The sequence below is a fragment of the Artibeus jamaicensis genome, unplaced genomic scaffold (assembly GCF_021234435.1).
Source record: "Artibeus jamaicensis isolate MK-2021 breed Jamaican fruit bat unplaced genomic scaffold, CSHL_Jam_final scaffold_612, whole genome shotgun sequence".
Taxonomy (NCBI): Eukaryota; Metazoa; Chordata; class Mammalia; order Chiroptera; family Phyllostomidae; genus Artibeus; species Artibeus jamaicensis.
The window spans coordinates 5104824-5131818 of record NW_026522049.1 but is presented as its reverse complement, the minus strand read 5'-3'; the positions used below and the strand labels follow the sequence as shown (position 1 = coordinate 5131818).

Here is a 26995-nt window from a genome sequence, read left to right as displayed (position 1 = left end):
GCTTTTGCTGTACCCTGTATATTCATTCATTAATAAAATGCAGTCTGTTGGTTTGAAACCAGCAGTGGCTGTTTGAGTGCCCTCTGATTCAGTTTTGAATGGGACTAAATCATGAGATGCAATAATCCGCAGAGCCAGTTCTGGAATTCTGTTAGCAACAGTGTAACTCTCCATGGGCTTAATTGAAAGAGGAGAGAGGCTTTCGCCCACCCCTCTCCTCCTGCCTCTTCCTCAGGTGTGTTGCCATCATTCTGTGTACCAGGTACATAATTCCTAAAGATTTTCTTTTGGCCCAGAAGAAAGAGGGTGCTGGGGGGGAGTGGCTCTTACCTGAAAGTTGGCCTTAAAGGGAAGTGAGGCCATGCTGTGTTGAGTCTTTCAGCCCCACAGATGGTATTAACCCCTGGGTGGGGTCTGCTGGGAAGACAGAGTGCGACTGTACCCTTTGGGCACCCTGTTTTTGACAGTAGGTTTCATGGCTCATTTACCATAAAAACAATTAGAATGTGGTCAACATGCACAGAGTAGCTCGCTTTTTGTCCTGAGCCAGAGGAAGACCAGAGATAGTGGGTGCTTGCCCAGCGGCTGAAGCTTACAATGAAGTGCACTCATGCTTTGTTTCAGTTTTCCTTTTCACAGTCCCTCCTTTCTAGTTCCTCATTTAAGAAATGTCTTCAGCTCCATTAAGGCATCTTTTGATCTTCTTTCCTTTCCTCTTTTTTCTCCTTCCTCTCAGTCTTACCCCTGGAACTGATTGCGTGTGCTCTGCCTGAATTCTAAGCTGCTGCTTCAGGCAGTACCGTTTATCCATTGTGACAGGTCTTTTGCAAAGTCATTTAACAGTTTTGCCAAGCCAGACACCGTTCATCTTGATTTGTATCCCTTTGTTGCTTCTGGTCTTCTCAGCTGAGCTCCCTATCTCCATCTGTCCCTCCAGTAGGAACAAGAGTCCCTGTCCAGGCAGCTCCTTGGGTTAGAGCATCTTCTGGATATGCCAAGCTTGTGGGTTCTATCCCTGGTCTGGGCACACACAGGAAGCAACCAATGAATGTATCCATAAATGGAACAACTAATTCATGTTTCTCTTTCTCCCCACCTTTCTCCCTTACCCACCCTCCCTCCCTCTACCTCCTTCCTCTCTCTCTCAAATCAATTTTTACAAAAGAAAGAATGGATGAGAGAAATCTCAGAGTTTTCCGTTGTTCCTTTGCAATAGCTCAATATCTTGCTTATTCTCCCAAATGAGTGTCCCAAATCAACCAGAGCTAGCCTTAGCAGCAAGATAAGTTAAGTCCTCTCTTTAGTTTGATAAGACAATACAAATACACACAAATGTTTCATAGAGATGAGAAAACAATCATATTTTAATAATTAAAAAGATAATTTTTGTTTAAAAAAATACAGCTTTGTCTTTCTGAGTAAGAAAATATGAAATGAACCAAAAGAGTAACCCATCCATGTCTTTAATCTCTGATAATCCCACCACCTATTAAGAACCATCTTCAGTGGTTTGGTGGAATTAGATTAACTTTTCACCTATGAATAAACTGATATGTAATCCCTTTAACCACTGTTATAGGAGTTCTTTCTAAATTTTTTATAAACACTTTTTTCCCCTCTGTCTTAATAGACTTTATGATTTTGCAGCAGTTCAAGGTTCACAGAACAATTGTGAAGATAATTTGGAGATTCCCCATGCACACCCAGTTGAATTAGTTAAAGGCAAATTTGACTATTTTGGGTCTGCCTTTTATGCTGATTTCTACAATAAGTAAATAAAAGTAATGAAAACCCAAAATTAGTGTGTCTGTGAAGAAAGAAGTTTAATAATATCATACAGCCATCAGTAAATTGGTTTAGTTTCCTCTGGAGAGGAATTTGGCAACTTACAAGAGGGTTCATAAAAACTGCCTATTTCATCCTGTGCTTCCTGCTTGAATATCCCTCAAGAAAATAAACTTAGCAGAAAACAATATTTGATATGTAGATATTTATAGCAGTGAGGCATATATCCCCAAATGAATTTAAACAACTCTAACTCCTAGCAGTAATAAAAAGAAAAAAGGGACGTTGTTGATTAATTTTCTGGAATACTATGAAACCATAAAAATAAAAAGTATTGTAATGTATATGTAAAATAATAATAATAGAAACATTCATTAGAACCTCACCATGAACCAGATACTGTGCTAAGAATTTTATAAGTATTGTCTCACTTAATCATATAAATAATTCTGTGGAATAGATGCTGTTCTTGGCATTACCTCTTACACACAAGGAAGTCTTCCTTGTTTTACGGAGGTCAGGGTGTCTGTCAGATGTCCCAATTCCAGTAAGAGACCGTGGCTTCCCAGTCCCGCCCATTCTGTCTGACTCCAAGGCTTAAGTTCTTATTTGTTATGACAGTCAGCCTTTCAATTAATAAATAAAAAACAATAATTAATGGCACACACATGCTGATTGCAACTCTAGCAGTTTGCAGTCACATTGACAGGGATAAGGGTCATTCAGTATGTGTAATTTAAAACTAATTTTGTTAGTTTCTCTGTACAGTTCTTTAAAGTATGGGTTGGGTGAATATATACCTGAGTGTGTTTGTGAGTTTTAAAATCTGAATGACGGGTGCATTTTGGCCCAGAAATATCCCTTCGTTGATTTAATGCTGTTCAGGGAAGGTCAGTGTATAGCATCATAGGTGGAATGGATGTCACCATAGGCTGAATGCATCCCAACCCAATGAAGATGAGAATTCAAAAGAGAAGGAGGAAAGACATGGCAGACAAGAGGAGTTCCTGTGCATTTTCTTCAAATTGCACTTGTTGTTTGCAAAATGTTACCAGTGAAGAGCAACCTTGCAAGTGAACCTACAAGAATTCCTATTTCATAAGTGATTCCACGGGAGCCCAAGAAGGCCAGGTGACTTGCTGGGTGCAGGGAAGTGATTTACCCATTACCATCCAATACCAGGGATCTTTTGCCCCTTGCCTCAGGCTAAACCAAATGAATAGCTGATCTCTTCCCTATGACTCTATAAACACCTGAAAATGGAACCAGCTGCCAATCCCTGGAAAGGACTTCAATAAGGAAACTTTTCTTCCTACTCTGTCCATCCACTGCAGCCTCTTGCAGTGCTGGTGTTTTGTTGTTGTTAATTCTACAAATGGAAGGCAGGAAAAACCTTTGAAGTTTTCCGAAACAGGATGCTTTATTTAAGAAGGCTGCCTGGCATGGCTGGTCTAAGTTAATTAATAGCTTCTCATTAATTTTTGGAGTAGTACTTTTTTATGTTTAATATTGACTTCCTCTTTAGTAAGTAATCCCATGACCCCTTGTGGGCCTCTAGCAGTAGGGTTTGAAGCCACTTCACCTGTAAGAGTTTACCAGATGTGGTAGTTTACCAGATGTTGTACCCAAACTATGGATACAATAAAGATAAAGGAAGAAAAGCAAAGCAAAGGGGAAGGGACCTTGCTTCACAGGAGGAGAAATCAAGAGCATGAGATTCAAACAGGGATGTTCTTTTAAGGATAAAAAGAATTATAGAAAATTTACCTTCTTGGTTTGTAAGATCCTGAACACAGATGATACTGGTGTGGAGGGAAAAGGGCTGCTTTTCAGCTTCTCTGAGCATTTCCAATTTGGCCTGACTTCTTTGTCCCATCCAGTTTTCCAGTTGCCCTCTCTTCAACAGGAATAAAGTAAAGCAGCCTAGACACACTCACTGCACTCAAGGTGAAACCGTCTCTCCAATTTCCAAGCAACCCTGACTTTACTACCCAGCATAGCTTTTCCTACCCATACTACTGGGCATGGGGCTCAGATTCATGGCAACTCCATTCTGGTTCCAAGTATTCCTGTTGACAGCTGGGGCTGAAAATCTGGGGAGGTGGCTTAATTTGTTGACTCTCAGATTTTTTTGCTTTAAAATTGCAGTCCTTTAGATTTACTTCAGCTCTGATATCCCATGTTTATTCTCAAGGCCATATCCTCACATTCCAACATGGGCAGTAAGGTTGCAACCCTGAATTCAAAACATAAAAGGCATGGCAGTTGACTTATGCCAAGTGGCACAAAGCTCACATTTGATTGAATAAAAATTAAAGTTTTGTTAGACGCCTGCTGAGTAGATAATGCTAGTTCAGAAGCTTGACAGTACCGGAGTAACAGGAAAAGAAAGGGGCATGTTCGGAAGTGGATGTTACAAATTATAGGGGAAGGATGTCAAACCAACCACCCAGCATCAGAACTAGAATCTGGTACAAGATGACCCTTTAAGAGGGCTGGGATAGGGGAGTAAAAGAGAAAAAATTGTACTTGAACAACATTTAAATTTTAAAAAAAGAGGAGCCTTAAATACTCTTAACAGGAACTGCAGTGTATGCCGTTTCTCTTCTAGAGGTGGGTGCCTCAGGGGAACGGAGTTGGGATTTACTTCCTGGTCACTCAAACTCCTTTAGATGTGTTTGTCCAGCTCAGACTTCAAGTATGTCCTAGTAAGGAAAAGAGTCTTCAGTCATGTGATAGCTCCTCAGAGACTTAATGATTCTGTTATTGTTGAGAGATGAGTCTTTTGGAAATGGAGATAACTTAGCATGAGCCAATATTGTTTCAGTACGATGGGAATGACGACTATACTAGAGCTAATATGTTTGTGATGACTTAGTATTTATCAATTAGTTTTGTGGCTTTGAATCAGGGATGCTGACTAGCTCCCTGTATGACAAAATAAGCAATGAAAAGGTGGAACAATGATGGTAGAATACCATGTGCCTGGAGGTATGATAAGGATTTGACACTCGTTATCTTAAATAAAGCAATCCCTAGGAAGTCATTATTACTGTTAATTGTTATATTAAGGATGAAGCAGTGGAAACTTAGGATGTTGAGGGTATGATAAGAGCCGAGTCATCCTAAGTAATGGCTGTAACGGCTGATCTGTGATTCAAGCACAGGTTGCTGAATTTAAAAAATGTGTTGTGAATTAGTCTAAAAATATACATGTCCATAAAGCAGTTTCTAATACAAAGCGGAAAACTAGGGCTGTGAACAGTGATCTGAATAAATAAATGTTCTAAGCCAGAGAACTGGCTTCTCTAAGTTCAGTAGAAAGGTCATAACATCCTCTGTAGTCAGGAACCATACTGCAAAGCCCCCACATTCTAAGCCTTGATTGAGGCCAGGAAGCACAAGGAGCTTACCCAGCTCTGTTCTTGTTCTCGTTCGTATAGTTACTTACTTGACAGTAACCTAGAAGAAGTCAGAGGAGTGTCTCCTCCTCATTCTAAAGAAAGAATGTGCAGTTACCTTGTAAGTCTACTGAACATTGGTTATTGAAGGTTTGCCTGAGAAAGGATTGATTTTGCCTTTTGGAACGGGTCCTGGAGAAGTAGAATCGACTCTCTCCTGTCAGTGAAGCGCCAAGGATGTGGAGACGGTTTGCATTCCAGTCTGAGCTGTAGTTTAAGGACTTGGCGTCAGTGCAGCGATATGGGTGTACCCCTCAGAGAGGCGGGAGCTACTTTCTCCACTGATGAACACCATGGAGACATTTGCAGACTGAATTTTGGCAAATACTGTTTTACCGACCCAACCTGCAGAAGAGGTACAGTCTCTTCAGTACAGGCAAATGAGTGTGATGCAGGTGTCAGGAAGGCCTAGGGTAGATTATTGAGGAAAATTTGTTAAGTACCTAGGAAATGAACTAGGTGCGGCTAGAAATTACTAAATATTCCACATGATAAAAAGTGCCTAATTTAATTTTATTATAGTTTTATTAAGATACAATTTATGTACAATAACCCACACATATTTTTAAAATACAGAGTTTTGGCATATGTACATACACACAGAAAACTATCACCACAATCAAAATTACAGTTGTTCCCATCCTCCTCCCTCCCAAATATCTTTGAATCCCTTTATAATCCATCTCTCACCTAGACAACCACTAGTTTGCTTTTTGTCCCTAAATATTAGTGTGCCTGTTCTTTTCTCCCTTTGAATTTTTTTCACTGAGTATAATGATTTTGAGATTTATGCATGGTCTGATGTGATTTTATTTTGTGTATGGTTACTAGCCAGTAGATCAAAGAAACATAGAAGACATTGTTCAGTTCATCAACCAGATACTCTGTTTCTCTAACAGCCTATAAAACACATCAGTCTTAACTTATATTTTTTTCTAGTTATTCCTTCTGCCTGGTATGCAATTCTTATAGATTGCTGCATAGCTGACCCCTCCTTGACATTCAAGTCTCAGCTTAAATGTCATAACCTCAGCTTAAATTTCACCAGTTCAGCTAGACTTTTTATGACCACCTTGCCTAAAGTAGTGTTCCTACTCACTACTACTATGACACTTCTCATTTGATATGACCTGGCTCGCCCAGCTAGAATGTACAATCCATGAGAGAAGGAACTTGATCTGTCTTGTTTAAAGCTGTATTCCAGGCACTGAGAACAATGCCTGATACAATAAATAAATGAACAAAACAAATTTTTACTAAGCATTTCATCTCACGTTTAGGGGAAAATGTGTGGACCTATGAGTAATAGTATAATGCAGTGTAGTTGGTATCAGTTTAAGGAATACATCAAATTATGCTAGGGGCTATTTTTCAACCTGAAGGGGGATCTGTATTCATGGCTTTTACTTAAGTACTTTCCTGTTCCACAGTGTGTATATGTTAACAAAAAAATCAGTGGGTAGGGGAGGCTGGGTGAAAAGGGTGAAGGGATTAAACCAAACAAAAAATGAAGAATAGAAATAATGAAAAAAATAACAAAGCATTTGGCTGTAATAATGATTACTTTTTTATGTATTACATGAAGCTACAATACATGAGAGTTGATATTCTAAAATATACTTACAAAGTCAAATAATGGATGACACTAAAACATGAAACTAGATAAGAATAAACTCAGCTCCAAGATCCCCCAACCAAGAACACACCCCACCCCCTTGGAAGAGCTCAGAGTTATTTATGCGGAGGTTGCAGTTGAGAGTGAGCTTGATCAAGCTCAGGGTGCCAAATCTTCCAGCATTTTAGTGGCAGCTCAGTGGCTTTGGTAGAAGTATAAAATCCAGAGTTAGGAAGGAAGGGGTTCCCTTCTTCTTTGCTTTTGTCAACATAAAACCTAGAGTATTATAGTTCATTCCTAAGTTATAAAAATGGCCATGGGTTCAGTAGATTGCATACAGAGTGGTGAGAAGAATAATGCTAAGAGCATAGCATGTAGCGGATGGTAGAAGAAATGAGCAGTGTTTATTCTGTCAGCTGATTTCAGATAGTTCCCTAATGAAAAAAATTAAAGCTAGTTCTCATTTGACTTGAATCACAGAAATCTATTAATATCTGATACCACCTAGTTTGCTCAAGAAGGAACTATCTGATGGTCAGAGATCCCCAAAGGTAGAATGAGCTCTTTCTGACTTATGTACATATAGCATTTGGAAAAGATTTTGCAGGACAGACTTGAGAATGTGAATTCTACTTGGATGAAGCATGTTTAGAATCTATAACAATTCTGAAGTGCAAATGAAAATGTATCATATTGTTAATAAAGAAAATCATTTATTTTCATTTAATTTATTTAGGGTAGGATTTAGTCCATTGACCTTTTCAAATAGATGAAACCCTGAATTCTTCTCTAAGTTTCTTATTTAAAAATTTTTTTTACCTATTAATTTTTAGAAAGAGACATTGATTTGTTCCATTTATTTGTGCATTCATTGGTTCATTCTTATGGTTGCCCTGACCAGAGATTGAACCTACAACCTTGGTGCATTGGAATGATGCTCTAACCAACTGAGATACCTGGCCAGGGCCCTAAATTCCTTATTGATTCCACTGCAGAGGTTAGTTTGAAGAGTGGTTGCTTGGCAAGGATTTATTTGAAATTCTATTTTGAGCCATTAGGAAACAAAGAATTTTTTTTTTGCAAGCCAGAAAAGAGTAGTTGGTAGGGTATAGAGTCTTTTGGTGTATGGAGGTCTGAGTCACTATAGCAAATCATTCTTAATTCCTCAATTTACATTTAACTGAGTGGTTTTATGTAGATGCTCAACGTAAGGGTGCTGAGAGGGTGCTGTCCAGCAGCATGGGTGCTGAATTGTAAGACTCGAAGGGAAGTTGTCTCAGCAACCTCATTAGTGAAATGAAACTGCCAGCAATAAGATAAGCTTTCTGTTTTTCAAAATTGTATTATTACCCAGGGAAAATCATTTGACATTGCTGTATCTTTCTTTTCTGTAGACGTATATTTTAAATTGCAAGAAGTACACGACATAGTAATCCATAATTAGTTGTAGCCTGCATTTTTTAAGACTATTTCCTCTATTAGCAAGAAGTGGAGACAGAGGAAGAACAGAGGTATATTAGGTGATATGGAAGCAAAATCACTTCTAAATAATACTGTTGTGTGGTGTATTCCTGGAGGTCCTGACAGCTCCTTATAAGGCAAATGAACAATCCAGCTAAAGTTTGCAAGCAAAACACAAGGCTAATTACAAAATAGTCTTTTGTCGCTCAGCAAACTGCAGGGGGCAAGAGTGAGCTTGCGTAAGCTCCGAGAGCCTAGATTTCCCTGGGCGCTCTCTTCTCCCATGTGTTTTTAAAATCTTCCAACTTGTGATTATTATTTTTCAGCACCGAATTAGTGAATCATTTTACATAGTGCCATTATGTAAAATAAAATGATACTTTGTTTTTCTGCATTGGCCAATTACTTGCTGGAGAAAATTGGACTCCTGAAAAAGGTACATGTGAGCAGAGTTTGGCAACTTATAGGAAAGCCTTGTGAAGTGCTCCCAGATGTTTAATGCAAGAGATGGAGGGAATGCCAGGAACAAGGAGCAAATGAAGGTGGTTTCAGACATTTTACAATCTGTTGACGTAAAAACTAAGAGCATATTAGATCATAGACATGAAATCCCTCCGGAAGGACAATAACCATAGAGTTTTACTATATTAAACTCAATGTGCTCCTTTCCTCCCCCCATTTTTGTCTGAGGCTATTGTAGAAAATATTAAGGAACATTATTGCTAATCCTTAATCCAGTAGTTCCCCCTTATCTATGGGGGGCAGAGGAAGATACATTCCAGGACACCCCAGTGAACGCCTGAAGCCATAGGTAGTACAAGATCCTATATACATGGTGTTTTTCTCCTACATATACATAACTATGATAAGGTTTAATTTATAAATTAGGCAAAGTAAGAAATTAAGTGGCAACTAATAATACATAAAATAGTTACAACAACATACTGTAATAAAAATTATGTGAATATGGTGTCTTCCTCAGTAAACTAGCACAACTTAATTTTTTCTTCTTCACAATTTTGTGGGCAGAAGATAATGTTCTTACCATAGAACTTAGCAACCTTAGCAACCTTAGCATGCAGTAATTTTCTTTCCTTGTTACATTGCTCACTTCCACTTTTTCACTTAGAGGAAGCACTTTTTAGCTTCTGTGTGGTAAATCCGAATCCCATCCCCAGCATACCCATTCTTGTGCTTTGGGACTCTTGTTTAGTGAAACTAGTGAACTTGCCCATTTGCATTCCTGTGGCCCTTATGCTGAAAAGATGAGTAGGTTCATATTTAAAGTGCTCTTCCGAGTGGTTCCACCTTATCTGCAGTTTCCTTTTCCACAGTTTCAATTATCCACAGTCAACCGCCATCCTAAAATATTAAGTGGAAAATTCCAGACAGAGCAGTTGACAAGTTTTAAATTGTGTACTGTCCTGAGTAGCAAGATACCATCTCATGCTGTCCTGCTCCATCCTGCTGGGCCAGGCATGGAATCATTCCTCTGTCCAGTATCTGCCACCTGTAGATAGCTGTCCTGACCCAGTGGTCACTCAGCAGCCCTCTTGGTGATCAGATCAGTGGTCCTGGCGTCTCTATGCTTGCGACGGACCTGTCCTATATAGTTCCTTTTTTACTTACAACCTTTTATCTGTAAATAACTTCAGACTTTCCAAAAAAAGTTGCAAAAAAATCTATATCCTTTCCTTGTGATTCCTCAAATGTAACTAGTTTGCCCCATTTGCTCTCCCTCCCTCTCGTAGGCACACGCACACCCACATGCTGTCATTTCTTCCTGGGTTATTGGAGAATAAGTTGCAGTCATATGTGGCCTCACTCCGAAACACCTCAGTGTCCATTTCCTAAAAACAAGGCTATTCCTGTATAAAACCACAGTGCCATTATGAAAATCAATGGTAACTGATACTGTAAAAATAATCTACAGATCTGATTCTAAAATGTTTAATGGTTTTAGTAATGCCCTTTATAGCAAAATGAAAAAAAAATTGAGTGAAGGACCCAATTTAGAATAAGAAGGCTCATTTAGTTGTCAAATCTTGTGAGTGTCCTTGATCTCCCTTTATTTTTCATGACCTTTGGACTTTTTTTTAAAGATTTTAAGCCAGTTATTTTGGAGAATGTCTCTCAGTCTGGGTCTGCTTGATGTCTCCTCATGATTGAATTTGTGACATGCACTTTTGGGAAGTATTCTGCCGATGTGATTTGTGCTTATCTGTACCCCCTGTCAAGAGACCTGTGAGAGGTGCTTGTCCTGTCACTGGTGGTGGTATGCTCTCGTCATTTGTTTTATGCAAGTTTCTCCTTCGTGAAGTTTTACTGCTTTCCCCTTTTCATTGGTAAGCATCTTGTGGAAGTCACCCTAAGAATATATGTTTTCTTCTCATTAGACATTCACCCATTACTTTTAGTATCCACCGATGATTTTTTGCCTGAAAAAATTACTATTATGGTGGAAGCTAAATGATTATTTCCTAGTTCCATTATACTTTTCATATTTATTAGCTGGCATTCTAATGTGAGGAAGAGTGTTCCTTCTCAATGACTTAATTTACATTTCTTTGGATTCATTGATTATTATTATTTTCTCAATGAGTTATAATGCATTACAGTCTTGATTTATTTTGATACTCAAATTGTCCTGGATTCGGATAGTGGAAATCCCTTCACACTGGCTCTCATACCCTTCAAAATGCCCCCAACTTTCTCTGAGCACATCTTCGCTTCAGGCACAATATGTTCTAAGTGTGTTTTGTACTTCTCCTGATTTCTCTCTGGAATCACCGTTTTTCCCAGGGTCTCTGGTCCTGTTTGGAAAGTGGTGTTTAGACACTAAAATCTAAGTTAATTTTAGATTTTAAAATCTAAATGTTAGGTAAAAAGTAAAAATGTTAGTTGTGCATGTCACTCTTTTAGCAGACTAGGCTCACACACACAAACACACACATGCACATATACCTTTCTTAAAGTGGTCTTTCTGTTGACAAGCAGCACTTTAAGCAACAACATAGAGCCTTTCTTTTGAAAATACATAAACATTTGGCAACAACAGCCTTTCAGTTATAATCACAAAGGGCAATTTTCAGCCAGAGGAAAGTTGGACCAAAAAACCCCACCCAGTGAATAAACGGTGTGCCAGGGGTACAGACCAGGTGTTCTGCTGCCTTGGCATGCCACTCCCTCGACTCAGGTCCTCTAACTTTCCCTCACCAGCCTTCTTGTCTTCAAAGGAATTTCTGCTGGAGTCCAGTGCATCACCAAAAATGTCATGTCACCAAACTTTATATTTACCTTTTGGTTCAGTTGATTGATGCAAGTGAAGACATTTGTGTTTGATATGGCAAACATTTATCAGTTTGATATGGACTGTACTGTTAAGTACAGTCCCAAGAGACAGTCTGAGTCAACTGGCTCCAGGATCGCCTGGGACGAAGGATGCCATGAGTTGGAACATGGTTCCCACACCCCATTCCCCTCCTCCTGCCCCCAGCGATAAGATGTGGGATGAGACGCTCTGTACCTGAGTCCCATGCTCATTCCCCAAATGAATGCCAGGTGTGTATTGGCAGTTTAACTTTGCTAAGGAGGTGTCAGCCTGGCATCATTTGCATTACATTACAGTGCTTTTTAATTTTGTGCCTGCTTTGGAAAGCAAATGATGACATTCTGTTGAGAGGATTTTAGCCTGTCTACTCTTTATAAAGTAAGGAAGTGGACTAATTATCACTAAGAAGGGGAAAAGAGAAGATGTGTGTTTCACATGTGATGTTTTTAGAAAGCACATGCATGTGTGTATGTGCACGTGTGTGCGTGCATGGGTGTGGGGAGGTGGTACTGAGGTAAAGAGCTGGGGGGGTAACGGGGAAGTAGTCACTCTGGTTCTTTATACTCACAATGAACTAGAAGTTGCTAATGATTCTGAAAATATTCTGACGATCCTTCTAAACAAAGGAAAAAACCATTTTGTTGTTAAATATGACCAAGCAGAATTGTTCTGGGTGTGTGCTAGGATATATGTCCTCAGACCCCTGGGTAAACCAGATTTAGATCATGAAACAAGAGGCTCAAGGGTTGAAATTTACCTTGTCTCATGAATGGTCCAAAAACAGATGGGGAAGAGAGCAGGTTAAGAGAACCAGATAGAATGATAAAACCCAAGTCTTTCCTCTTTTGCTTTCCTTCTTGTTCCTTCTCTTTAATCTACCACAACAAATGACCAAAAAATCCTATTTTCCTCCTCCAATCCATAGTTCACATAAAACAAATTCAAATATCAATTTGGATTGAAGAGAGAAGAATAAAAATGAATAAAGTGAGTTGTAGGGGTTTTTTTTAATTTTCGGAAACTTAAGTTACAGCAAATACGCTAGGACAGGTACGGAACTACTATAATAAAAGAAGAAACAGACTATATGTCTTACACACATGATTACCCCTCATAGAACAATAAAAGTATTTACTGTTATCAAATCCATTGGAGTGGAGCTCTAAGAAGACAGGCTTACCTTTTGTTCAGTGTTTTGTACCCAGTCCCTTGACTAGTTCTAGGTATAGATGCTCAATGGATAGATGAATGAAGCATTTATAGTTTTTATTACCGTTTATCTTCCTTTCTTCTCCTTTGCAAAATTATAATGAACTCCACTTCCTCCTCTTTACCATAAACTCCTTAACTCACTCTACCACCCCTTTATGGAAATTACTTTATTTTTCCAATTTTTAAAAATTAATTTTTCAATTACAGTTGCCATACAATATTATATTAGCTTTATGTGTACAACATAGTGATTAGACATTTATATACCTTACAAAGTGATCACTCTGATAACTTTAGTGCCCACCTGGCACCACACATAGTTATTACAAAATTATTGACTATATCCCTTGTGCTGTACTTTACATCCCCATGACTGTTTTTATAACTGGCAATTTGCACATCTTAATCTCTTCCCCTTTTTCACCCATCCGCCTGTCCCCCTCCCATCAGGTAAAACCATCAATTTGTTCTCTGTATCTATGAGTCTGTTTCTGTTTTGTAGCAGATAAAGCACTCCCACCAAATCCATTGTTTCCTTGTAATTCCTTATGGTACTTTGCTCTTTCCATCAAGTTTGGTAGTTCAGCACCATCTGGACTTTTAAAAACTCTTCTCCCTTTCATTTTCATTCAGGCTTTACTTTTCTTGCATCTCCTCTGGCTGCCCTCCTATCAGTCTGCCTTATCACATTTTAAAATAAAAATTGCATATAGTTAAGGTGCACAACATACTTGATCGCATACACAAGTGCCGTGATTCCTCTGGTCGCGCTAGTTAGAATGCCACCTCCTCACCTAGACATCAGGCGCTGTCATCTCCACACCATGCACATAGTGTCTGTGTGGCATAGGAATATTGCGGACCCCTCTGACAAACTAATTTCACCTTGTAATATGTCACACACCACCAGTCAGATAAAGTACTGTTTTTACCTGGATTCACTTTTTATTGTCATGCTAAACATTTGCAAAATATTTTGAAAATTATTGAGCTATTTTTACAAAATTGTGTATGCTTACGAAGTGAGTTCATGAGGAGAGAAATGGCTAGAAAAAGCTCTATTTAAGTGGTGATCATAGTGACAACTCAAAATCTTAGACCGGGGCTGCTAATTTGGGGATGGGAAGAGTTAGAATGTATGCCTTTTGATTTTGGTTATATATAGTACTCAGTTGTGCTAATCATCCCTAACTCTTCTGCACCCCATGATCACCTCCTAGACAATATCCTCTTCAGGAAAGCCTCAAGTTTGTTCTGGAAAACATGCTGTTAATCACAATGACTTAAAGCTCATAATTTGTTCTGCAATAAAAGGTCTTAAAACTTTAACACCTGGCTGCCACAGGCAGTTAAAACGTTTGCTGCCTACCTCCCTACCTGACATCCCAGCAACACATCTCGGTTTGTTCCAAATATTTTTGGGTATACTTTATTATAATCTGTCTTTGAGGATTCCACAAAATAAGCATATTCTGTGGAATATGTATTTCAACTAGCCCTGATTGAGATCCAGGCACTTAACACTGATTTGTTGTGAAACATTAGAAATACCTACTTAATTTACTTGAGTTTTCTTAATCTTCGTTACTTGTCCTGCATATGTGCATGCCTGTGTGTTTTGCAGTGTATTATCTTTTTACTATTTGGTTGTATATTTTCCCAGAGTTGTCCTATGTTTTATGAGGACTTTCTTTTTCAAAAAAGTTTAAAAATTTTTTCTTAAATGCATGATTCAAATATCTAACAAACCAACCAATAAATCTAATGAAGAAGTAGTTACTGCTTACTTGCCATGACCAAGACTCTGTAAAACTTGAAATGTCATTGGATAAGAACATATTCTTCCTCTTTCAGATTTTTTTATAGCTGAATCTAATGCTTCATGGACACTTAAATGGTATATCAGTTTATTGAATGGTATTATTTTTGTGTGCTCAAAAAACAAAAAAGTATCCAACACAGTCTCATCTTTGCTCACCAGTAATTCTGATAGAGGGTCTTGAATGGAGTACCTAGGAAGCCAGCATGGTGTGATGAAAGCCATGTAGACTTTGGGCAGAACTGAGTTTGAATCTTATCTCCATCCACTTCCTCACTGTCCTCCCACAGGAAGTTACTTAACTTTTCTCAACCTTTGTTTCCCTGTTTATGAGCCTGGCTCATCGTAAATGCTAAAGAATCTCTTAACAGCTATTCATGGTCACTGGGTATCGCCATGTAGACAACCTTGTTGTCTTCACCCATACTCTTTCTATGTCTGTTGTTGCTTCAACTTCTCTCTGCTTCAAAGATGAGCAGTGTGCAGAACTTTTCTAAACCTGATCCCTAGCCTGGCTTTGGATCAGTTCCTGGATCAGCAAAGAGAAAAAAAAAGGGGGAATAGGTACTGTAGCAAAGGTATTAGTTAATGAATAGAAATGTTGTGTACAATCACTTTCCATCAAATTCATTTTCCCTACAGGAAGCAACGTATTTGTTCAACTTAAAGAGAAAGTAGGAGACAGCCTACAGGTGCATGACAATGCTTTGGAAAGGACACAGTGAGACAGCACACCTGGTGTTTATGGGTTATGTATCTTGGCGTGATGCACCTAATTAGAGAACTCATCATTTCGGTTAGTAACACCTATTACACCTATTTTTAGGAGTGACTCAAAAGAGATGATGAGTGATTATAAAAACAAAATAACACCCTATTATTTTTTTAAATAAAGAGTGAATGACTGTGGATGGAGGAAGTTCTATTATTTCCAATGAGAGGATAATTTGAGCTGATACTTAAAGTCTCTGCCTGGCATTGCATTTGGAAGAGCAAAATTTAATTGGTGTGAGACAGCATAGATTTGTGAAAATAAATCATGTCAAACACATTCGATTACTTTTTAAAATTAAATTGCTATTGGGCGAGATAGAAGAGGAAACAAGTAAATTCAATACAACTGCCTGGAGGTATTCCTTATCAGTGTTAAGCATACGGATTAGTTCCAGATTGGTTTATGAGTAAATAGTCAAGTGGCAGTAGACAATGGGTGCTGGGATGAGGATCTAGAAAGAAACAGCAACTTTTTAGACTAGCTGGGAAAGCAGAAAGTGCCAGAAGTGGAGGGCTTCAAAGGCAGACAGACTTGAGGTTAAATATTGGCACTGCCAATTATTGGCTTTACGATAAGTCACACACAACCTTTCTGAACTTTGTTTTTCTCATCTATGAACTAAAGATCATAATTTTATTCCAGGGCTGTCAAGAAGAGCAAATTATATGGTTTTTAAAGAGGCAGCCCAGGGCCTGACCTATAGCAGTTTCCATGTCATATTTTCTAATTCTAAATGTTTTATGATAACATGGCTTCCCCTAATCACACAGGACTCCAGGAAGTTTGGGGACGGGACTGCTTTCAGTCTTCATTGGAGACTAGGGGCAATATTAAAGTCCAAGGTCTACTGTGTCTTTGAGCTCTTGGTAGCTTATTTATATTTCAAGTGTTTCCCTCTCTGTAAACACCTGTTCAAGAGATCGCCACAGCAAAGCCCGGCTCAGTTCTTTGGAAACAAGAAACTTGAAAATCTTTGTAAAAAACCCTAAGATAAAAGCTCCAACAAGATCAATGAAAGCCTTTGAGGAAATGACTTTTGTAGTACTCAGCAAGAGTGCTCTTTGGTTAGATAGGGCAAGAAGTCTCGTGCATCCATCCCGTCACTCTTGTGAATAATTCTCTGCATGGCCTTTGCACTGTTGGGAGACTTTTCTCGTTTACTTCCCTTGTGTGTTTGTGTTCATTGCCTCCTCTCCCAGGAATGTATGTAGGTCCTCTGAGAGTAAGATTTGTTTATGTCTTCCTTCAAGCCTTTAGAGTTGCTAGTTCCTTGTGGGCACCCACATGAAAAAAAATTTTTTTTTGGCTACTGGGTGAATTTTATTGTGAAACCTCTGGTGAGGATGGGATGGACACCCAGAGTAGGGAGGTGAACACTTGCAGGCTCTAGGAGGTCGAGTCGGAGGCCTCATAGCTGTCCTTGAGGTTGATGCTTTCTGTGGTCTCACTGACCTCGCTGAGGTCCTTGCTGTCACCACTGCTGTCCTCTGCAGCCAGGCCTTTCTCCTCTGCAGACAGCACCCTCCTGAGCTTGGAAGCAAGTTGCCCTTGCTCTCTACCTTTTTCTCAATGGTGCCCAGCACTGTGTGCGCCTGCTCTTTTCCTTCAACTCCAGGTGCCGCCTCAGCTCATTGGCCATCTGGATGAGATTCCACTTCATTACATATGCATCTTCCCCATCCGCATAGTATTTGGGCTCCACTTCACTGATCTGAAAGTTGAGTGTGTTGGAATAGAGGTGTAGGGCAGCCCAGTTGCTCTTCCTGACATGCATGGGGACATATTTGGTTGTCATTGAAGTTCTTGATCATAGCTCAGGAGGCCTGGTCCATCAGCTTCTGAGCCAGGTCAAGGCCTTGGTGGGAACACTTCACAGCCAGTGAGGTGATACGTCTATGGGGCACACAATCTCCATTTTGGCCAGGACATACCCAACAATTTTCCCATTCTCTTCCTCAGCAATGTTAGAGAGCTGGGGCCAGAAGAGGTCATGGTAAAAATAGTATTTCTTCTGGTATTTCTTGGCAGGCGCAGGAGATTGCAGTGCTGCATGTTCATCGTGTCCTCTGGGCTCACATTGCCAGTGTTCATAACAGTGGTGGGGATCATGGCTCCCTGCAGGTCATGAACGCGCAGTCAGCTACTGCTGCAATCCAAAGTGACGCCAGGACTGGGACTGGGGCCCTGGCTTGGGTTTGCGGGGGCGGGGGGGGCATGTACATTTTTTATATTAAGTGATAACTGATGGTGTAGAATAAGAGTCAGAAAACCATGGTCCATCAGCCGAGTTCTGCCTGCCACCTGCTTTGAACATCTTAGAAAAAAACAGGCTATCCTCATTCACTCATATATTGCCTATGTCTGGTTTTCTGCTCTAGTAGCAGAATATGCAGCCTTTTGATCCACAGAGTCTAAGTATTTACTCTTGGGGATTTAAGAGGGAAAGGTTGTCCACTCCTAGTTTAGAAGATGAGAATCCATAATGTGATATCACCATCATCGTCATAGCAAGTCTCAAAGAGGCAGTATATGGACTAGACATTTCAGGTGCTTTTATTTGGTCTTCTAACAGCCTCTGCAGGGTGGGTTTTCCTCTCTCTTGCAAATGAGGAAACTGTCACTCAGGATAGTTGCTTCTGTAAGGATAGAGAGTTCCCACCTTGTCTGAGCCACAGATCCACCCCTCCTAACCCCTTCACAGCCTCGAATCTTTGTACCACCAAGCTACTGACATTTTTACCCTGGGCATTGTAAGTGACCGTGAGAAAGTCATTTAAATTCTCAGTGCCTCCATTTTCTTTCCTTTCCTTTCCTTTCATGGGCTTAGGGTAGAAATGCTTTTTAAAAAAGCACACAAAACAAAACAAAAATAAAGTGTCCCAGCCTAGGTTTCAGTTTGGTGGCCATGAATTGTCACTTTCTCTTAATTGTATTTCTTTCTTGTTTCACTTATTTTTAATAGGGATTATTGAAGTGATGTGTACATTTTTTATACTTAACACTAACATTAAAGTAGAGGGAATGTTAAGAAACCAAGATAGAATCATTTCACAGGATAAACTCTGAGAGATTAGGTAAATAGTCTTTCAAGTAGAGTATGAAATTTAATGTGGTGAAAGTGATGCACTTGGGTAGAAATACTGCCCAGGCTAAGTACAATTTAAATGGTACTTAATTAGTTAATATAGTAGAGAAAAAAGGTCCACATGTGCCCAGAGAATAAACATTTCCATTTTGGGTGCAGTGTGCAGGGGTGGTAGAGAGAGCTAATGTGCTGTCAGCTTGTCTGCAGAGGGCTGTTCTATTAGACCTGGGGTGTCGGGCCATTTGTAAGGATTGATTAGAACACTCTGAGGCATCTGGTCCAATTCTGGACTCATTAGGTAACAAAAGGGTTGGGAAGTCTATTTCTAGGAACTAGAAATGATTGCTAAGAGTTTGAAGACTGGGAGTAAAGATTGCGGGAAGGGCTGGAGTTTCATAAAGCTGAGCCCCATGAACAAAAGCCCCAAGGACCCACTGGGATGGGCCTACTGCCCTCTCCAGCCTCATTTTATGCTGTAGCTCTGTACTCATCAGATGAGTTCAGTCCCAGTTGCGTGACGAGGTCTTAACAGACTCTACCCTCCAATGTGGTAATATATATTACAGCCCTTCATACAAAAGGGGCAGGTGTGCTTGAGTGTCTTCCTCCCCACAGGAAGATCAGCTCCTTGAGGTTGGGTCTTTATCTTACTTACGTGTGTGCAGTACTGGACCCTGCAGATTCCTCCCTTCTATGCAGAATCTTGTTTTTGCCCTTTGATTTTTCCTTCTCTTCCTCTTCAGGAGGGAGGGACGGAGGCTAAGTATAGCTACATCATTAATTATGAAAGAGATTGGGGAAGGACAAAGATAGGAAGTTCAGGCAGCATGCTTATAGAGAGTTCCTACTGAGGAATGTTGGGGGCGGAGTGGAAGGGACTAGTAGAATGAGAGGAGAGTGTGTATTTATGGAGCACCACAGTGACTTATGAGTGGGGCCTTGGTAGTTTCTAAAATATATAAACCCATAGGTTAAGTTGCTTTTTACTTGCAGGAATTGAAGTGCATTTCTTTAAACACAATCCCACTCTCAGTCTGGATTGCATGGGTTATTAGAATTATAAGCATTACCCTGGTATTCCCAGTGCCCAGTGTAGTGCTACAAAGTTCTGGAGATTAAAGAGTCTTTTAAATAAGCAAATGAATAAGAGGGAGGACAGGGTGATGCTAACCATAGAGGTAGAGTGTCTGATAGGAGACAGGACTATCCAGGGCACTTTGACTCGGTGTGCTAAATGCGGTGTAGACGCCAAACGCATTGCTCCTTCAGGGTGCACAGCCCACCAAGAGATGAGAGCTGAGGCGAACAGCGCAGAAACTGAATTTCTTGTTTTTCTTTTGTTACTTTGGAACTACTGAAAGAAATCCATTAGGATTAAATTAATCATGAAAGAGCTGTAAAGCAGACACAAATTAGTGGGAAGTTTGCAAAGAATTAGTATTTGCCCCAGTGTAGCCCCACCCCTGCTGGACAGCAGAATCATGCAGTGCGCAGCAGGGGTATCTTTCCTTGAACATACACAGACGCTGGCGGCATCTACAACAGCAGAGAACAATAACTTAAGTTAGTAGCTGGGTTGTTACTCTTTCTAGTCAACAGATTTATACTGAACACTAGCTAGGAGGCACAGAAGTGATCAATATTACAATGAGTTTCTTAGAGGCACGAAGAGTGCTGGAGGAGGTGTATGCAAACACAGAATTAATTATGAAGCAATGGTACGGTGCCCAAGAAATCCAGCCCAGACACCGTGGCATTGCAGGGTATGGGTGCATTTCAGCAATGACAGGGATAGAGGATTTTGAGGATCAGGCAATATTCATTTGAATCAGACCCTGAACTGTGGTTGGATGTCAGTGGGCAGAAGCCCTGTTAGCAGGAAACAGAATGGGAAGCACAGCCCAGATTCAGATTGATAGTCCAGGTACCTGGTCTGTGGCAGATGAGAGGAACTGAAGCAGTTGTAGGCCTGGCTGTCTTGTAAAAGCCATTGGTTTGTATGGAGAACCAGAGGTCTAATGAGTGAGAGACCATAGAGAATGATGGGGTCTGTAAGAAACTGGAGATTCACAGGTAGCCCGCAGCCCCCAAATGCTGGTGTTAGCCATCTGGAGCAGGTGTGGTTCAGCTTTTAAAGTCCTCTGCTGTGGACAAGGACCATCATCGTGTTGTCCAGGGTCCACTGGAAGTCAGTACAGGTAATGAAAAGAGACAGCATTTCTCATCAACCAGTGTTCTTAGGGCTCCTGCCTCCACAGGACTACCAAGACTTAAAGGACCCTCTCTTGGAAATTGAGCAGGAAACTTTGGGTGTGGGAGCCACCTCGTCTGAGATTTCCTGGCCAGTGTGCCATCAGCATGTATTTTAAATGTTTTTAAGCTGCCTGCTCACCACTGGAAACTTCTGGATTACTGAAGTTCAGGGTCACTCAGAAAAAGTGAAGTACTTTGGTGACGGTCCCTATGGCCCAGCCTTCACCTTTGCCTTGTGTGTGCACTCTCCACAGCACTACTGTTGGTCTGGAACCATGAACTTCATTCGCTTTTAGGAAAGGAGATGCGGGAAACTGACCTGACCCAGCAACACGCCTAATTGAAGCCTGAAAAAGCCAAATGCTTGGAATGGAGTTGTCCTGCCAGTTCTCACACCAGAGAATGGGGGGAAGTAATCTAAATCCTGCACAGGGAATTAGTGCCAAAGACCTGTGCACTTTTTATTGTTGTCATTTAGAATCCCTGTTAGGGCAGTCACCCTTATCGCTGGCACCACAAAGAAGCCCCTAGGAGAGCTGCTCTGCCAGACTGCTGTTTGGTGTTTCAGCTCGCACCCTGCTCCCAGTTGCGACCAGGGCTCTCCCAGAGAAGGAGGGTTTAGACCTGGGGATTTAATTCTGAAGAATGAGAGTTTCCGTTTTCTAGCACATAGTAAAACTGATTTGTGTGTGTGTGTGAGAGAGAGAGAGATTTGTTTCCACTTAACCCTTCTTCCAGCCTGTAGCAACCAAAATAGTTACTGATTGATGGGGCACTGATGATAAGGAGTGAAAATTGTCTTCACCTCCTTCTCTGAAGTCTTTTGGGAGAGAGGATGGCTTGATGGATAGGCTGCTTTATTTGCAAGGTTGTATTCTTAAGTGTAAGTGACAATCAGAACTTAAGAAAAAAGAGGTAAGTACAGCACAGGAAAAAGTCTGTTTGATAGGTTTTATATGATTGGCTGGTGGTTCTTTGAATCAGAAAAAAATCAGTTATTATCTCTCTTGCATCATAGTTTGCTAGCCTATTAGTGGTAATAATAATCTTATGCCTGGAAGCATATACTATCTAACAATGAAGAGTAATTTTTATTTTTTCTTTAGTGTTCCGAGATACAATCCTGTTAAGTATTTTCTCCAGAGGGTTGTCCATAAGCACATTGCCCATGAAAGCTACTCTATAACCCCTGATGATATTAATGGGGCACATGGTGGTACTTCCTTCCACTCACGAGCAAGGGATTCCCCCTCATGTCTAGAAGCTCAGTACCCTCTTCAGTCCAAGTCTGTCTCAAGAGGTTTGCATTGAAGTTGCTGTGAGGATTGCCAGACACACAACACATCTCTCCCAGAACTAGGAAGACTTTATGTCACCCCCATTTCGTAGGCCATTCTGCCCATGTTCATTTATACTTGTGCTGAATATGTCATTAAGAAATACTACTGTTTATGTCTTTTATCACTTGGATGATCCCAAACAGAGATTAAAAATAAATAAACAGCTCATCAAGACTTGAAAGTGTTTCAGTTATGCAAGATGAATAATTTCTTGAATCTGTACACCATAGGGATTGTAGTTAACAGTGCTGTATTGTGCATTTAAATGTGTTGAGGGCAGATCTCAAGTTACGTGATTTTACCACAAATAAAACAAAGATAAAAGGGCACAAGGAAGCTTTGGGAGGTGATGAGGTTGTGTTTTTACCGTGACAGTGGTGGTGGTGGTGGGGGGGGTATGTGTATGCCAAACTCATCAGATTGAGCACAGTATGTGTGGTTAAGTACGTCAGTTATACCTCAGTAAAGCTGTTAAAAAGCAAGACTTGGAAAGGGGAAGCAGATGGGAAGGTTGGCAGAAATAAAGGTTCCTGGATATCCCCAGAGAACACTGTAGCTTCCAGATATAAGAGCAGAAAAGACATCCAGGCCTGAGGCAATCAAGAAATTTGATCCACAGTTTAAAATTTAAATCTCAACCATCCCAGGACCACTAAGGCTGATATTTGGAATAGATGCATAAACCAAACTTATTTTTGTCTATAGATTGTTACATTTTAGATAAACCACCAAGACCTCACAGGTAGAATGGGAATATAGTTGAACTAAGTAGGTTACTTGCTTTGACTCTGAGGTTGGTAGGCCTGTGTCAGAATCTGTTTACTTGGGGTGTGATTCAGGATGGGGTGTTTGCTCTCTTGGTGCTTCATGGTGGTTGTTTTCTTCTGTTTTGTTCTTACCTGTAAGATATCAATAATAATATAACCTAACTCAAAGAATATTTTGTGAAGTAATTTGTGTGAAGTGCTTGAGGCACTTGCCTTGCATATGGCAAACGTTCAAATTAATTATTAGTATCAAGGCAGCATGCCCAAGGTGACAAGATGGTTCAGAATGAAGAAATCACCAAGGAAGGGAACAGCAGGGTGTAGAGAATTTGAGAGGAAATGTGAGGAGAACAGAGGAGAACACTGAAAAATGAGAAATACTGTTTTCTATTTTATAACCTCCAGTTTTGCAGATGAATTTAATATATCAAGGCCAGAGCTGTGGGTTAATACGGGCGTGTGAAACCTGACAAATTCTCCAGTTCCAGTCATTAACCTCCGGAAAATGCACCACAAAATGGATCTATAGGGTGAATGAAGTGCACCCTGTGATCCAGCAAGGAAGGGCACCAACAAGACCAGAAGCCATGACTTTGTGGTTGTTGTGAGCATAACACACAGGTGTAGTCCCTCAGTCGCAGTCCTTTATGTACCCCCTCAATTTGAGGTTCTCCACCTGTTTTGTAGACTTCCCCCAGAACCTTCCCCAGGAATGCAGAAGTGGCCTCAGCCCGGACCAGGGACCCATTTCTGAAGTTAGGTGGATAAAGGTTTAGCTAGACACCACCCTGTGAGCCCGCAGAGGCAGTCAGATGGGGCAGCTTAATGATTAGCATTCAGAAGAAAAACTGCACCTAGACCAAGTAAAGATGAGGAAAAATATGAGAAAGTGTTGGCTAGTTGGGGCTTTGAGGGGAAAACAGTGCTTGAATAATCTGAGGTGAAGTTAATGGGGGGAGAAGGGCAGAACCATGGGGCTGCTGGAGACCAGGAAATGATTTTTTTCTTTGTAATTTCTATTTTGTGAGTCTGCCTTTTGGACACAAAAACAAATGAAGTAAGTCTTTGGGGAGGGGGGACAAAAAACAATGATGATCTTACCAAAATAACTGTTACCCCTGACTCTCTTAAATCTAAGCATTTCTGAAGAAACTAGAGTCCCCATGTCTGATACTCTTAAAAGGCTTGTCGTCTGGGCTAACTGCCTAATGAAATAAACAACCAACAATAATAAAAATAGACAATAGTTCCCTGTTTGTCTCCAAAGAACAAAAAAAGTAAGTTAATGGAAATGACTTTCTGGGAACACTAACATCAATATTTAGTATGTGATGGAACAAAAATAATGAGAAAAATACCCATAAGCATTTGAGAATAGAGGTGTTAATGATCAGCAAGTCAAACTGCAGGGAGAAATTACCCCCATTCACATGATACAGCCTTTCCCCACCTCCCAATCCAATAAAAGAACAACAGTGGTGAAGTCAGCAGCAGTCACATAAGAAACAACTGTATTTTTAGACCTCTGTATAGTTCTCTACTACCCTCCAAACACTTACATATGTTAAGGTAAGTAATATCAGCCCTGAGTTGTCCATTGTGCCAAAGATGGGATGGGAAAATCCACTGATATTTAAAAAAAAAAAAAAAGCAAAGCATCCTTATAAGGGTGGTTGACATTCTTTGTGTGTGAAATCTTCTTTGCATTCCTTTCTTTGCCTGTGGAGTTTGGTAAATTCCCCAGTTCAAACAGTCCATCTTGAACCTTTTTTCTCTGACCACTAGGATTCATTTCTTCAGTCATCCCTTCTCCCCACCTCTCCTTCCAAATTCTCCCTCCCTCTTTATCCTCAGTGAAGACAATAAGATATAACAAGGCACAGGAATTTCAAAGTTAGCCATCTTCCGTTTCATCACCAACATGTGATGCACAAAAATGCATTACTTGTGTGAACTTGGATGCAGTCACCAGTCTTTCTAGTGCTTGGTATATCCCCCCTTTCTATGGAAAATACTAAATCATACCTATACCATGAAGCCGGGGATCAGGGGGTTGTTTGTCAAATGTCTGGTGGACACCACCTTCCAGCCTCTCTGGTCATTGATCCTCAAGCTCCTTGGCTAACTTTTTCACTGGCTTTCTTATCTAACCTCTAAATACCAGGCTGCCTTAGGGCTTGAGCCTGAATCCTCAGCTTTTGCTTATCTATATTCTATCCTTGACACATCCTATTAGGTTCAAATAACAAATATACAGAGATTACAATCAAATTAATACCTCTAGCCTTGCCTGCTCCCCAAAGCCTCAGACACATGTCCAGTCACCTCTGTGATAGCTTCCCTTAGGTAACTCAGACTTAAGTTAACCAACAGTGATAAAGACCTCTTTGTTTACCTCCCAACTTTGTACCTATTTCTCCCTAGTTATTTTTTAAGCTAGAGAAATAATAGCTCAAAATAAGAAACTCTTTTTTAATTTTCTTTCCTTCCTTTATGTTTTCTTCCTGTTATTTCTATCATCAAAGTATTTCATGAAACAACCTGCTTAATTTTTATTGCTACCACCATAGATTATATTAAAGTTCCAAACTATGTATTCTCTCCTCCTCCTATGAAGGGTTGACTGTGCCCACTCCCTGGCATGTAACTTGTAGCAAGTCCTGTGAGAAGCACTGACTTTCCTCCCCAAGGGCTGGCTCGCAATACGTGGTCATGAAGGTAATATGTGACAGGGTTCTCAGGTCTGCATGATTGCTCTGGTCGTGTCAGCAGGGGGCACTAGTTACCTATAACCAGGAATTTCCCAGACGGGTGCGATGGAGGAAAAGGCAGCAGAATTGTCGTGAGTGAATGTCAGTCACAATTATGATGAGGGGGTAGGGAGTAGATGCTGGGTAAGAAGGGGGGTGAGGGTGTGAAAGAGGTGAGGGGCATGAGGATGTGACAACCAGTGGCACGGAGGTTCTGGCAGAGTTCAGAACTGTTAGCGTCCAGGCTCTACTGCTGGCTGCTAGAAAAAAAATGTTTTTAAAGCTTGAGAATGAGATTATGGAAAGTTGAGATGATAAAATTTAAAAAATGCCTTGGGAGTGAATAGATGGGATTAAGGACCAATGCCATTGAAGGTCAGGAAACCAAGAAAGGAAGAGACCGTGGTGGGAGGAGTCATCCACATGAAGTCCTCAAGAATCATGGCAGGTTTGGTTGGGACTGATTCAGTGCTGAAGTGTCCCGGGAGGAGGAGAGGTGACTTGGAGTAAGTGGCACAACTGTGGCAGGGTGTCTGCAGTGAAAGCCTGACGCCCATATTCTGGGGGTGGGGTGCAGTTTAGGGTAGAAGAAGGAACAGTGACCTGGGGTTGGTACAAAGGATCAAGGAGGATATTTACCCTACTGGTAGGCTCAGTGGTAGAGGGGACGTGAGGGGAGCAGCAGCCATTATCTAAGTGCTGCAAGGAAGCCGCATCCTTGAAGGTTAGTCAGTAGGACGAAATGTTAGATGTGGGTTGAATCAGTGAATGAGTGAACAGGAACTATTATTATATTTCTTCTAGACTGCAGCATATAGGCAGGATAAAGGAGAAACTAAATAACTTCACCTTAAAGGAGCAGAGACATGTTTTGGGTGTTCCAGAAACATAGAAAAGATGAAGTAACACTTGCAGAGAGGTGGAGAGCCCTGAGACAGGCCGGGGAGGGGTGGTTTCTCAGAGAAAGGAACAGTCTGAGGATAAGGAAGTGCTAGCTGGGAGGTCGGGTTAGAGGAGGAAACAGCCTGGGTCCAGTTTCCCACGCGAGCATCGCATCATACAAGTCCTAAGCGTTGTGGCTGTCTCTTCACCCACATTGCATCAGCAGACAAAGGGGTGAATCTCTGGATAGCTGTGGCCATTGGCGTGTAGTATGTTCATATGTGTGCCTGTGTGAACACATTGGGCAACTTTTCCTGTGGGGTCCTTTTTGTTGGATACTGTTACATTCTTTCAGATTTGTTCTTTGTTAAGTGAGTGTCCCCCTTCCCGTTAGGGTGGTCTGAGTTACTACCAACTCAGACACCAATGTGACATGTTGGATGAATCAGCCCCAAGGAC

The 26995-nt window shown here is 40.7% G+C and overlaps 1 protein-coding gene and 1 pseudogene across 2 annotated transcripts in view; one reads left to right on the top strand and one right to left on the bottom strand.

Moving 5' to 3' along the window:
* The window catches only part of AGBL1 (AGBL carboxypeptidase 1), a 565654-nt gene that overhangs the window by 298366 nt on the left and 240293 nt on the right, over window positions 1-26995 (top strand). The window lies entirely within an intron of this gene.
* LOC119049141 (N-alpha-acetyltransferase 10-like) lies at window positions 16846-17550 on the bottom strand (annotated as a pseudogene).